Below are 12,868 nucleotides of genomic sequence, written 5' to 3' on the forward strand. Positions count from 1 at the left end.
TTATCAACCCACTCATGATGTAAATGTCTTAGATCTTCTGACAAGAAATGACCTTCAGCTTTCTGTTTCATTGAATGAATGAGGAAGATGACATCAGTGGCCTTAAATCTGTGAAATCACGAGCGACTGATAATGTTGGAGGAAAAAGTGAGGAAGGACAGTAAATACAAATTTACCACTTGTGCCAAGAAACTGTTTGCTGCTTAGACAGGGTGATTATAATTAAACTTACCGAGAAAAATGAGTGATCGTAGGACAATGAAACTTTGTGGAAACATTTGTAAGGACGTGTGGAAGATAAATAGCGAATAAACCATTGAATTAAACATAATTTTCGCATGAGAGAGTAACATTTTTTAAATTTAGTTCCATGTTTACATCCTGCTTACATACGTTGATCAATTTAACGACCTTCTGCATCACGACAGCCTGGAAACTCATAGAGATTGCTCAACAGCTACCCGACATCTGATGTGAGATACTGGCTATCTCCCTCGCTATAGTCGTTTTTAACCTCCAACGTGTGTTAATGTATCGTTTATAAATCCAGTAGTAGCTTCGTCTACAATTTGTGGCTGACAACTGACAGACGGCCTCTCCCAGGACCAGTTCCCAAATCGGCAGTTAATTGGAACTTCCGAATCATGTTCTTCAACCCCAGTACATATTCCTTTAACGCGTCCATACTCCCGAAGAGCAGCAGAACAATTACCGATGTTTTGAGAAAACAGCTTTTTGTGTAAAGCCCTGCTCGCCTTGTCCAGACACATGTTGACTGTCTGCAACTATAATGCACGCTGATGCTTGTGTTTCAAGCCAATGTCGCAGTACCAGTATCGGCGGCAGACGGAAAGTCATAACAATAACATTACGAACAACGCATATCCTACAACGCACAGCCTGAACATCATTCCTATAAATTTGGTTTCCCAAACGGTAAATATTTTTCCGTCTATACTGGCTTAAGTAGTGATAGTTCCATCATAACCATCCTGTATCAGCAGTTAATATTCAGTTATGGGGAAAAAATGTAGAGGATCTATGATACAAATTAAGGTTCAAATGGCTCTGAGCACTATGGGACTTACATCTATGGTCATCAGTCCCCTAGAACTTAGAACTACTTAAACCTAACTAACCTAAGGACATCACACACATCCGAGCCCGAGGCAGGATTCGAACCTGCGACCGTAGCGGTCGCGCGGTTCCAGACTCAAGCGCCTAGAACCGCTCGGCCACAACGGTCGGCAGAGTAAAGTGAATTCAAATCCTTGCCGACAAGCAAAAAACTCAATATGGTTAAAGTTATCATAAGCACAGCTGTGTAACACGCATACAGTAAAACTGTGAAAATTTGGCATATGAGATTTTATTTTCAAAAGTGTTAGAACTTTTTATTTCATCTAAAGTTATTCTGTGGATAAAATAAGTGATGCCTGAAGTAGTTAGGGACAGGAGACGGCGGGCTTAATGTGGTTTAGTAAGTAAAAACTTTTGATGCCTAGTCTGCAATTTTCCTATCACAATTAAAATTCGATAACTAGTTTCGGTTGCTATCTGCAACCACCTTCAGATCGTTCAAAATATGAAATGGTGGTAAATAAGCATCGGAGTCCGCTCCCGATAGCTGAGTGGTCAGCGCGACAGCATGTAATCCTACGGGCCCGAGATCGATTCCCGGTTGGGTCGGAGATTTTCTCCGCTTACGGGCTGGGTGCTGTGTTGACCTAATCATCATCATTTCATTCCCATCGACGCGCAAGTCGCCAAAGTGGCGTCAAATCGAAAGACTTGCACCCGGCGAACAGTCTACCCGACGGGAGGCCCTACTCACAATACATTTTATTTTTAGCATCAGAAAGCATCGTTAGCTGTAGTCATGTAACAACATGCATCCGTAAGTACCAAAACAACGTCACCATGAGCAAGCCAGTTGTAGATGGTAATTTCCTAGGTTGTCGGTCATATAGGAAAGTGTCCAGTCGCATGAGCAGAAGCTGAATCAAAAGCTCATTACTTGCAACAACATACCAGGTATTATCGTGAGAGCAGTGTATGCAATGGTTCCAAAAATTGTCAGGCTATGGAACAGGTGACAGTATTTGGAACCGTTGCATACACTGCTCTCACGACAGTACCTATTATGTTGTTGCAAGTAATGAGCTTTTGATTCAGTTTCTACTCATGCGACTGGACAATTTCTTATATGACCGTCAACCTGGAAAATTAGCGTCCACGACATGGCTTACTCACGGTGACGTTTCCAACAACGTACAGTTATTGTTTTGGTACTTAGGGATGCAAGTTGTTACATGACTCCAGCTAACGATGCTTGCCGATGCTTATTTACCACCGTTTCATATTTTGAACAATCTGAAGATGGTTAAATACAGCAACCGCAACTAGTTATCGAACTTTAATTGTGATAGGAAAATACCTAGGCATTAAAAGATTTTCCTTTTAAATTTTTTTGTTGGATAAAAAGTCATTTACCTAGTTACTCGTTGATAATACTGACACCAAAACAGTGGCTGAGAATGTGAATGTCTAAATATTAAATTCCGTCATAGGAAGTTGCTTCACAAACAAAGACTGCGCAACAGTTCCTCATTATGATCATCGCTTAGAGCCAAAAGTGATAAAGTGCTAGGGATTGTGGAGTTGAGAAGAAACTTCCCTTTCATGATGGAGAAAATAACACTGCTTCCGACGTGAAAGCTGTTCACTGAGGGTGAGGTGGAACAGCGGTTACGACGTTTGTTTCCAGATTCAGAATGGTTCATTTGAAAAGGAAAGATCTGATACGAAAGATGCAAACTGTTTCATACATGGAAGAACGAGGTGGAGAAATGTTTTGCGGCACACATGCACAGTCATTTCTCCCTTGAGGTTTCTAGGCGGTGGTCAAAGGCTACAAAGTAAAGTTCTCCTGTAACTGCTTCGGAACACTGAGGTGGTGTTTGGCACCGTGTCAACGGGCGCCGAGTTTGCGTCAACGACAGATACCATACGGCTCTGCCGGCCTCGCGAGGATTTCTATTGCGCACGCCCCATTTTAGATGCGTTTCCGTTTACGCGGTCTATTTTCGACCTGTGGAAGGAGGGAAGTAAATGTTTGGTCCAGATTTAGTTAGCCACCTAACGGCGCAGCAGTGTCCTCCACTACCTAGTCCAAACCAGCAGTATCATCCGACCTGGAGAAACAGTAGGAAAAAAATCTAAACTGATAGACTTTCGCTTTACATGTTTCGTTAATCGATCGGATCACACTAAAAAGGTACTGCTGTTTCTGGTACTGGTAATTTCGTGCGGTTTTGCTCATTTATACAAGAAACCACACGAGAGAGATCTGCTGAATATCTCAGAGTTGTGGAAGTGGTTCTACCTTACAGCCTAACCAGTAGCTTTTTAAGATAAATTCTTTGTAGCTCAAGGCACCTAGTGTCAGTTATAAGGAGCGTTTGCAGCGCAGAAATTTCCACAGTCGCCTGCTCAGAATGTACACTAATCGTCAGAGAATCCCCTACTTGTTTGTTCATCTCTAAACTAGAAGTTTAAAATCACCTGTTCATTCTCGGATGAGAAATGGTATAAGACAGGAATGTAGTCTCTCACCCCTACTCTTCATTAAATATACAGGGTGGTCCATTGATTGTGACCGGGCCAAATATCTCACGAAATAGGCGTCAAACGAAAAAACTACAAAGAACGAAACTTGTCTAGCTTGAAGGGGGAACGAGATGGTGCTACGGTTGGCCCGCTAGATGGCGCTGCCATAGGTCAAACGGATATCAACTGCGTTTTTTAAAATAGGAACCCCCATTTTTATTACATATTCGTGAAGTATGTAAAGAAATATGAATGTTTTAGTTGGACCACTTTTTTCGTTTTGTGATAGATGGCGCAGTAATAGTCACTAACGTATAGGTACGTGGTATCACGTAACATTCCGCCAGTGCGGACGGTATTTGTTTCGTGATACATTACCCGTGTTAAAATATACCGTCTACCAATTGCGGAAAATGTCGATATCGTGTTGATGTATGGCTATTGTGATCAAAATGCCCAACGGGCGTGTGGTATGTATGCTGCTCCGTATCCTGGACGACATCATCCAAGTGTCCGGACCGTTCGCCGGGTAGTTACGATATTTAAGGAAACAGGAATTGTTCAGCCACATGTGGAACGTCAACCACGACCTGCAACAAATGATGATGCCCAAGTAGGTGTTTTAGCTGCTGTCGCGGCAAATCCGCACATCAGTAGCACACAAATTGCGCGAGAATCGGGAATCTCAAAAACGTCGGTGTTGAGAACGCTACATCAACATCGATTGCACCCGTACCATATTTCTATGCACCTGGAACTGCATGGCGAGTCGTGTACAGTTCTGCCACTGGGCACAAGAGAAATTACGAGACGATGACAGATTTTTTGCACGCGTTCTATTTAGCGACGAAGCGTCATTCACCAACAGTGATAACCTAAACCGGCGTAATATGCACTATTGGGCAACGAAAAATCCAAGATGGGTGCGACAAGTGGAACATCAGCGACCTTGGCGGGTTAATGTATGGTGCGGCATTATGGGAGGAAGGATAACTGGCCCCCATTTTATCGATGGCAATCTAAATGGTGCAATGTATGCTGATTTTCTACGTAATGTTCTACCGATGTTACTACAAGATGTTTCACTGCATGACAGAATGGCGATGTACTTCCAACATGATGGATGTCCGGCACACAGCACGCGTGCGGTTGAAGCGGTATTCAATAGCATATTTCATGACAGGTGGATTGGTCGTCGAAGCACCATACCATGGCCCGCACGTTCATTGGATCTGACGTCCACGGATTTCTTTCTGTGGGGAAAGTTGAAGGGTATTTGCATCGTGATACACCGACAACGCCTGACAACATGCGTTGGCGCATTGTCAATGCATGTGCGAACATTACGGAAGGCGAACTACTCGCTGTTGAGAGGAATGTTGTTACACGTATTGCCAAATGCATTGAGGTTGACGGACATCATTTTGAGCATTTATTACATTGATGTGGTATTTACAGGTAATCAGGCTGTAACAGCATGCGTTCTCAGAAATGGTAAGTTCAGAAAAGTACATGTATCACATTGGAACAACCGAAATAAAATGTTCAAACGTGCCTACGTTCTGTATTTTAATTTAAAAAACCTACCTGTTACCAACTGTTCGTCTAAAATTGTGAGCCATGTGTTTGTGACTATCACAGCGCCATCTATCACAAGGCGAAAAAAGCCTTCCAATTTGGAAGTCTTTACGGACTACACCAATATGTAATAAAAATGGGGGTTCCTATTTAAAAAAAAATGCAGTTGATATCCGTTTGATCTATGGCAGCGCCATCTAGCGAGCCAACCACAGCGCCATCTCGTTTCCCCCTTCAAGCTAGACAAGTTTCGTTCTTTGTAGTTTTTTTCTTTTGACGCTTATTTCGTGAGATATTTGGCCCGGTCATGATCAATGGACCACCCTGTATAGATTTATATGAATGCGTGGTGTCTATTGTTTTGGACATGCATTCATATAATTGATTCGCCTCGATGGGCAATGAATCCACCACCTTCAGAGCGGATCACAAGTACGTAGGACCTGTTGCGGGAATCTCAAAATAGCGAGCTTGGAGGCCATGGACGGGGACTGCAGATAGGAGGGCGCTACGTGGGAATGTGGATGGGCCGAGAGGAATCTCGATATGGTCCGCGCAACATCGATAAACACTGCGTCTGGGTGGTGCAGTTGTTAACCCAACTGCCTAGTAAGCTGCAACGGAAAAAGCATGCGAAGTTCAGAAGAACGCGAAATCCCGAAGATTGGCTAAAATTTACAGACGCGCAAAATTTGGCACGGACTTCAGTGCGAGATGCCTTTAATAGGTTCCACAACGAAACATTGTCTCGAAATTTGGTAGAAAATCCGAAGAAATGCTGGTCGTATGTAAAGTACACAAGCGGCAAGACGCAGTCAATACCTTCGCTGCGCAGTGCCGGTGGTTCTGTTACCGACGACTGTGCCGCTAAAGCGGAGTTATTGAACGCAGTTTTCCGAAATTCCTTCACCAGGGAAGACGAATGGAATATTCCAGAATTTGAAACACGAGCAGCTGCTAGCATGAGTTTCTTAGAAGTAGATACCTTAGGGGTTGCGAAGCAACTCAAATCGCTTGATACGGGCAAGTCTTCAGGTCCAGATTGTATACCGATTAGGTTCCTTTCAGATTACGCTGATACAATACCTCCCCACTTAGCAATCATATACAACCGCTCGCTCACCGATAGATCTGTACCTACAGATTGGAAAATTGCGCAGGTCGCACCAGTGTTTAAGAAGGGTAGTAGGAGTAATCCATCGAACTACAGACCTATATCATTGTCGTCGGTTTACAGTAGGGTTTTGGAGCATATACTGTATTCAAAAATTATGAATCACCTCGAAGGGAACGATCTATTGATACGTAATCAGCATGGTTTCAGAAAACATCGTTCTTGTGCAACGCAGCTAGCTCTTTATTCGCACGAAGTAATGGCCGCTATCGACGTGGGATCTCAGGTTGATTCCGTATGTCTGGATTTCCGGAAAGCTTTTGACACCGTTCCTCACAAGCGACTTCTAATCAAGCTGCGGGCCTATGGGGTATCGTCTCAGTTGTGCGACTGGATTCGTGATTTCCTGTCAGGAAGGTCGCAGTTCGTAGTAATGGACGGAAAATCATCGAGTAAAACTGAAGTAATATCAGGTGTTCTCCAGGGAACCGTCCTGGGACCTCTGCTGTTCCTGATCTATATAAATGACCTGGGTGACAATCTGAGCAGTTCTCTTAGGTTGTTCGCAGATGATGCTGTAATTTACCGTCTAGTAAGGTCATCCGAAGACCAGTATCAGTTGCAAAGCGATTTAGGAAAGATTGCTGTATGGTGTGGCAGGTGGCAGTTGACGCTAAATAACGAAAAGTGTGAGGTGATCCACATGAGTTCCAAAAGAAATCCGTTGGAATTCGATTACTCGATAAATAGTACAATTCTCAAGGCTGTCAATTCAACTAAGTACCTGGGTGTTAAAATCATGAACAACTTCAGTTGGAAAGACCACATACATAATATTGTGGGGAAGGCGAGCCAAAGATTGCGTTTGATTGGCAGGACACTTAGAAGATGCAACAAGTCCACTAAAGAGACAGCTTCGTCCTCTGTTAGAATATTGCTGCGCGGAGTGGAATCCTTACCAGGTGGGATTGACGCAGGACATCGAAAGGGTGCAAAAAAGGGCAGCTCGTTTTGTATTATCACGTAATAGGGGAGAGAGTGTGGCAGATATGATACGCGAGTTGGGATGGAAGTCATTAAAGCAAAGACGAGATCTATTTACGAAATTTCAGTCACCAACTTTCTCTTCCGAATGCGAAAATATTTTGTTGAGCCCAACCTACATAGGTATGAATGATCATCAAAACAAAATAATAGAAATCAGAGCTCGAACAGAAAGGTTTAGGTGTTCGTTTTTCGTTTTTCCCGCGCGCTGTTCGGGAGTGGAATGGTAGAGAGATAGTATGATTGTGGTTTGATGAACCCTCTGCCAAGCACTTAAATGTGAATTGCAGAGTAGTCATGTAGATGTAGGTGTAGATGTAAGTAGGAGATCCCGGGTTCGAATCCCGGTCCGGCACTTATTTTCAGTCGCCGCTACTGATTTCGCATAAAGGCCCGATGTAGCTGACATCAATAGTTTCCTCCCTTTCCTTTCTACCCCGTCTATTAACATATATAGAAGATGCCATGACGGGCTGGCCGTGTGGCCGAGCGGTTCTAGGCTCATCAGCCCGGAACCGCGCTGCTGCTATGGTCGCATGTTCGATTCCTGCCTCGGGCATGGATGTGTGTGATGTCCTTAGGTTAGTTAGGTTTAAGTAGTTATAGGTTCTAGGGGACTGATGACCTCAGAAGCTAACTCCCATAGTGGTGGTTGGTTGGTGGTTGGTTTGGGGAAGGAGACCAGACAGCGTGGTCATCGGTCTCATCGGATTAGGGAAGGATGGGGAAGGAAGTCGGCCGTGCCCTTTCAGAGGAACCATCCCGGCATTTGCCTGGAGTGATTTAGGGAAATCACGGAAAACCTAAATCAGGATGGCCGAACGCGGGATTGAACCGTCGTCCTCCCGAATGCGAGTCCAGTGCCTAACCACTGCGCCACCTCGCTCGGTAACTCCCATAGTGCTTAGAGCCATTTGAACGATTTGAACTGCAGGGAAAACACGTGAGGTAAAAGAAATTGGAAAGCATCACCTCTGATGAAAGGCCTTGAGTATTAAGGTAGTACGAAAAAAAGAATACGTAGATCGTCAAAGTAGATCAAACTAATGGTTACTCATTCATGCAATGGGAGCCAATACCACTCACTTGCCATTTGAGTAAGCAGTCGTTAGAAAATAAAAGTATGGTCGCCATTAACTAATCTGTAGTCCATTCGCACTGAAGAGATTTAGTGAGATTATGGAAGTTAATTTGAATAAAATACGCATGAATTGCCGAAACTGGTTGCTTTCAGAATAAAATAAAATATCTTAAAGTGTACGGCTGTTGGTAAAGTTTATTGAATTGAAAAGTACATATCAGCCGATTTCCCCTGGCCGTAATGGGCCAACAGAGATAAAAATGTATGGTAAATATGGATTGGAACCGCGATTTCGCCGCATCACGCGAGCGTTCGCCTTTACCACTTCACCCATCCGACCCAGATCTCCATATCTCGCACACTTCAGAGTAGTGTCCCCTATCTTTTACACTGACATGAAAAAGTCGTGAGATAGCGATATGAACATATGCAGATGGCGGTTGTATCGCCTACGCAAAGTATAAAAGGGCAGTGCATTGGCAGAGCTGTCATCTGAACTCAGGTGATTCAGTTGAAAAGGTTTCCGACGTGTTTACAGTCGCACGACGGGAACAGACAGACTTGGAAAGCGGAATGGTAGTCGCATCTAGACATATGGGACATTTTGTCTCTTAGATCGTTAGGGAATTGAATATTCCGAGATTCACAGTGTAGAGTGTGCCGAGAATATCACATTTCTTGCGTTACCTCTCACCACGGACAACGCAGTGGGCGACGGCTTCACTTAAGGACCGAGAACAGCGGCGTTTGCATACGAGGGTCCACCTCCGTAGCGTAGCAGTAGCATTACCGCCTACCACGCTGGAGGCCCGGGTTCGATTCCCGGCAGGGGACTGGGTGTTGTGTGTCTTTCATCATCGTTTTCATCATCATTGACTCGCAAGTTGCCGAAGTGACGTCAACTAAAAAGGACTTGCAATACGGCAGCCGAACTCCCCCGAATGGGGCCTCCCTACCAACAATGCCATACGATCATTTCATTTGCATACGAGGGACGTTTGAAAAGTCCGTGCGAAAATAAAAACTACTTACATGTTTGGGGGAAACCTTTTTTATTTTTCGACATAGTCTCCTTTTAGACTTATACACTTCGTCCAACTTTGTTCTAATTTATTGATCCCTTCCGAATAATAGGATTTGTCGAAGTCAGCAAAATAGCTATTAGTTGCTGCTAATCACCTCCTCGTTTGAATAAAATCTTTGTCCTGCCAGCCATTTCTTCAAATTGAGGAACAAATAGTAGTCCGAGGGAGCCAAGTCTGGAGAATAGGGGGGATGTGAAACGAGTTGGAATCCTATTTCCATTAATTTTGCGACCACAACTGTCGAGGTGTGTGCTGGTGCATTGTCGTGATGGAAAAGGACTTTTTTGCTGTCCAATCGCCGGCGTTTTTCTTGCAGTTCGGTTTTTAAACGGTCCAATGACGATGAATAGCATGCACCTGTAACAGTTTTACCCTTTTCCAGGTCGCTGAGGATTATCCCTTGCGAATCCCAACAAACAGTCGCCATAACCTTTCCGGCCGAAGGACTAGTCTTCGCGTTTTTTGGTGCAGATTCGCCCTTATTAACCCATTGTTTAGATTTTTGTTTGATCTCAGGAGTATAGTAATGTATCCATGTTTCATCCACAGTGACGATACGACGCTTAGAGTCCTGCGGATTCTTCCTGAACAGCTGCAAACCATCTTTGCAACACTTCACACGATTCCGTTTTTGGTCAAGCGTGAGCAATCGCGGAACCCATCTTGAGGATAGCTTTCTCGTGTGCAAATGTTTATGCAAAATATTATGTATCCGTTCATTCGAGATGCCCACAGCACTAGCAATCTCACACACCTTAACTCTTCTGTCATACATCACCATATCATGGATTTTATTAATGACTTCTGGAGTCGTAACCTCCACAGGGCGTCCAGAACGTTCAGTATCACTTGTGCCTATATGACCACTCCGAAAATTTTGAAATCACTTATAAACTATTGTAATGGAATGTGCAGAGTCACCGTAATGTTTATCAAGCTTCTCTTTAGTCTCCTGAGGCGTTTTGTCTTTCATAAATTAATGTTTAATCACCACACGAAATTCCTCTTCGTCCATTTTTTGACAATCGCTTGACTTCCTTGATTCACATGAATGTCAAACACAAAGAAATAGACCAATATGGCTGAAATGTGATGTATGTTCTTTCCAAAGATGCTACTAACTAAACATGACCTCGATATGCGCCGGTGGTACCATCTCTCGGACTTTGCACGGACTATTCAAACGCCCCAAATAGGGGTGTCATTACTAGCAGACAACCAACACTGCTTGTAATAGCCGCATAAATCAATGAGGGAGGTACGAAGAACGTATCCATTAGAACAGAGCGGCGAAATTTGGCGTTAATGGGCTACGGCAGCAGACCACCTGGGCTCGTCACCATATCGATTGGAACCTATAAGACTGGAAAACCGTGGTCTGCTAAGATGAGTTCCGATTTCAGATGGTAAGAGCTGATGGTAGGGATCGAGTGTGGCGCAGACCCCACAAAGCCATGGACCCAAAGCACTGTGCAAGCCGGTGGTGGCTCCATAATGATGTGGGCTGTGTTGACATTGAATGCACAGGCTGCTCTGGTCCAACTAAACCGAAAATTGGCTGAAAATGATTATGTTCGGCTACTTGTAGACCATTGGCAGCCATTCATGGATTTCATATTCGCAACCAACAATGAAGTTTTTGTGGATGACAATGCGCCATGTCACTGGGCCACAGTGGTTCGTGACTGGTTTAAAGAACATTCTGGACAATTCGAGCGAATGATCCGGCCACCCAGATCACCCGATACCAATCCCATCGAACATTCATGGGACTTAATCGAGAGGTCAATTCGTGCACAAAATCCTGCAGGGTGAACACTTTCGCAATTATGGACAGCTATAGAAGCAGCATGGCTCAGTATTCTGCAGGACACTTCCACGAGTTGTTGAGTCGATACCACCTCGTGTTGCTGCACTACGACGGCCAAAAAGAGATCCGACACGATATTAGGAGGTATCCCATGACTTTTGTCACCTCGGTGTATTCCTCTTCGCTCGTAGATTAGATTAGATTAGATTAGATTTACTTTCATTCCAATTGATCCGTAGTGAGGAGGTCCTCCAGGATGTGGAACATGTCAGAAAAACAACAATACATGACAAATATTTACAACTAAAACAAATAAGCTAATGTACCATTCCACAGGTCCCAAGTGGAATGATCGTCATTTTTTAATGAACACTAAGAGTCATTTTACAAATACTAATGCACTGAATTTAAAATAAAAAAGTTTTTTATTTATTTATAAGGTAATAAACATGTAATACAACTACTGTAATACTTATTTACAATGAACACATTACTGCACTGAAATGGTGCAGAAGTTAGATTATACTTACACACACACACACACACACACACACACACACACACACACACTAGTAGTCCTACTACATTCCGATATTCTTGTGCATTTGCACTGAAAGATCGATATGCCATAAGACGCGTATGTTATATAAATATGGTGTCTGTTATTTGAGGCTTGCATGAGATTAACTAGAAAAAATTCGATGCGTTGCGCCGTTTCCGAGTTAATTAGCAATGAAGTTAGCCAATGAGACCAATGCGCGTGCAGTTTCAAGCGGCCCACCAGATACCATTATTGTTTGTTGTTCCCATGGCATGGATGATTACACACGAAGTTGCTTAGTCTTTGTCCCGGGTTCGATCCTTACCACAATCCCATGTGTAATTCTTGTATCGCTCTCTTGTTCGGTTTTAGGGAACCAAACGAAGAAAACGTTTGACGACAACGTCATCTGCGAGTCGCTTGAATTTTACACACGCAAAGGCCTGATAGGCTAACTTCAGTGCTAAATAACTCGGAAACGGCGCAACGTATTGAATTTTTTTCTAAACAATTGTTTCTCAGCATAATCTACCCTACAACACACTTAAAAACTTTTCAGACTGTTTCTGACTACACTGTGCAGTAGTACAGATTTAACTATTACTTTTCGCTACACTAAACGATAGCGCTTTCAAAGCTGTTTGTTTTGAACCGTAAATCTTGGTCGTCGCACGTCGAAAAGCACGCCTTCTCGATATCCGAACGCAGCCACTTTCTGCACTACGGACACGTGTATAGTCACTAGCGATTTATACACTTTTTTCCAAGCATTTATATGTAAGCCATTCGCTGTCCGATTACCTTCCACCTGAAACAGCAAATGCGCCGAAGTATCACCGATAATGCAGCACTCAAGTTGTGCTGACTGCTACGGGACTCGCGCAGCTGTTGTTGTCTCCGGTACTTTGAAACTCGTAAGGTTCAAATGGCTCTGAGCACTACGGGACTTAACTTCTGAGGTCATCAGTCCCCTAGAACTTAGAACTATTTAAACCTAACGAACCTA

Source organism: Schistocerca nitens, chromosome 5 (genome assembly GCF_023898315.1).
Source record: "Schistocerca nitens isolate TAMUIC-IGC-003100 chromosome 5, iqSchNite1.1, whole genome shotgun sequence".
Taxonomy (NCBI): domain Eukaryota; kingdom Metazoa; phylum Arthropoda; class Insecta; order Orthoptera; family Acrididae; genus Schistocerca; species Schistocerca nitens.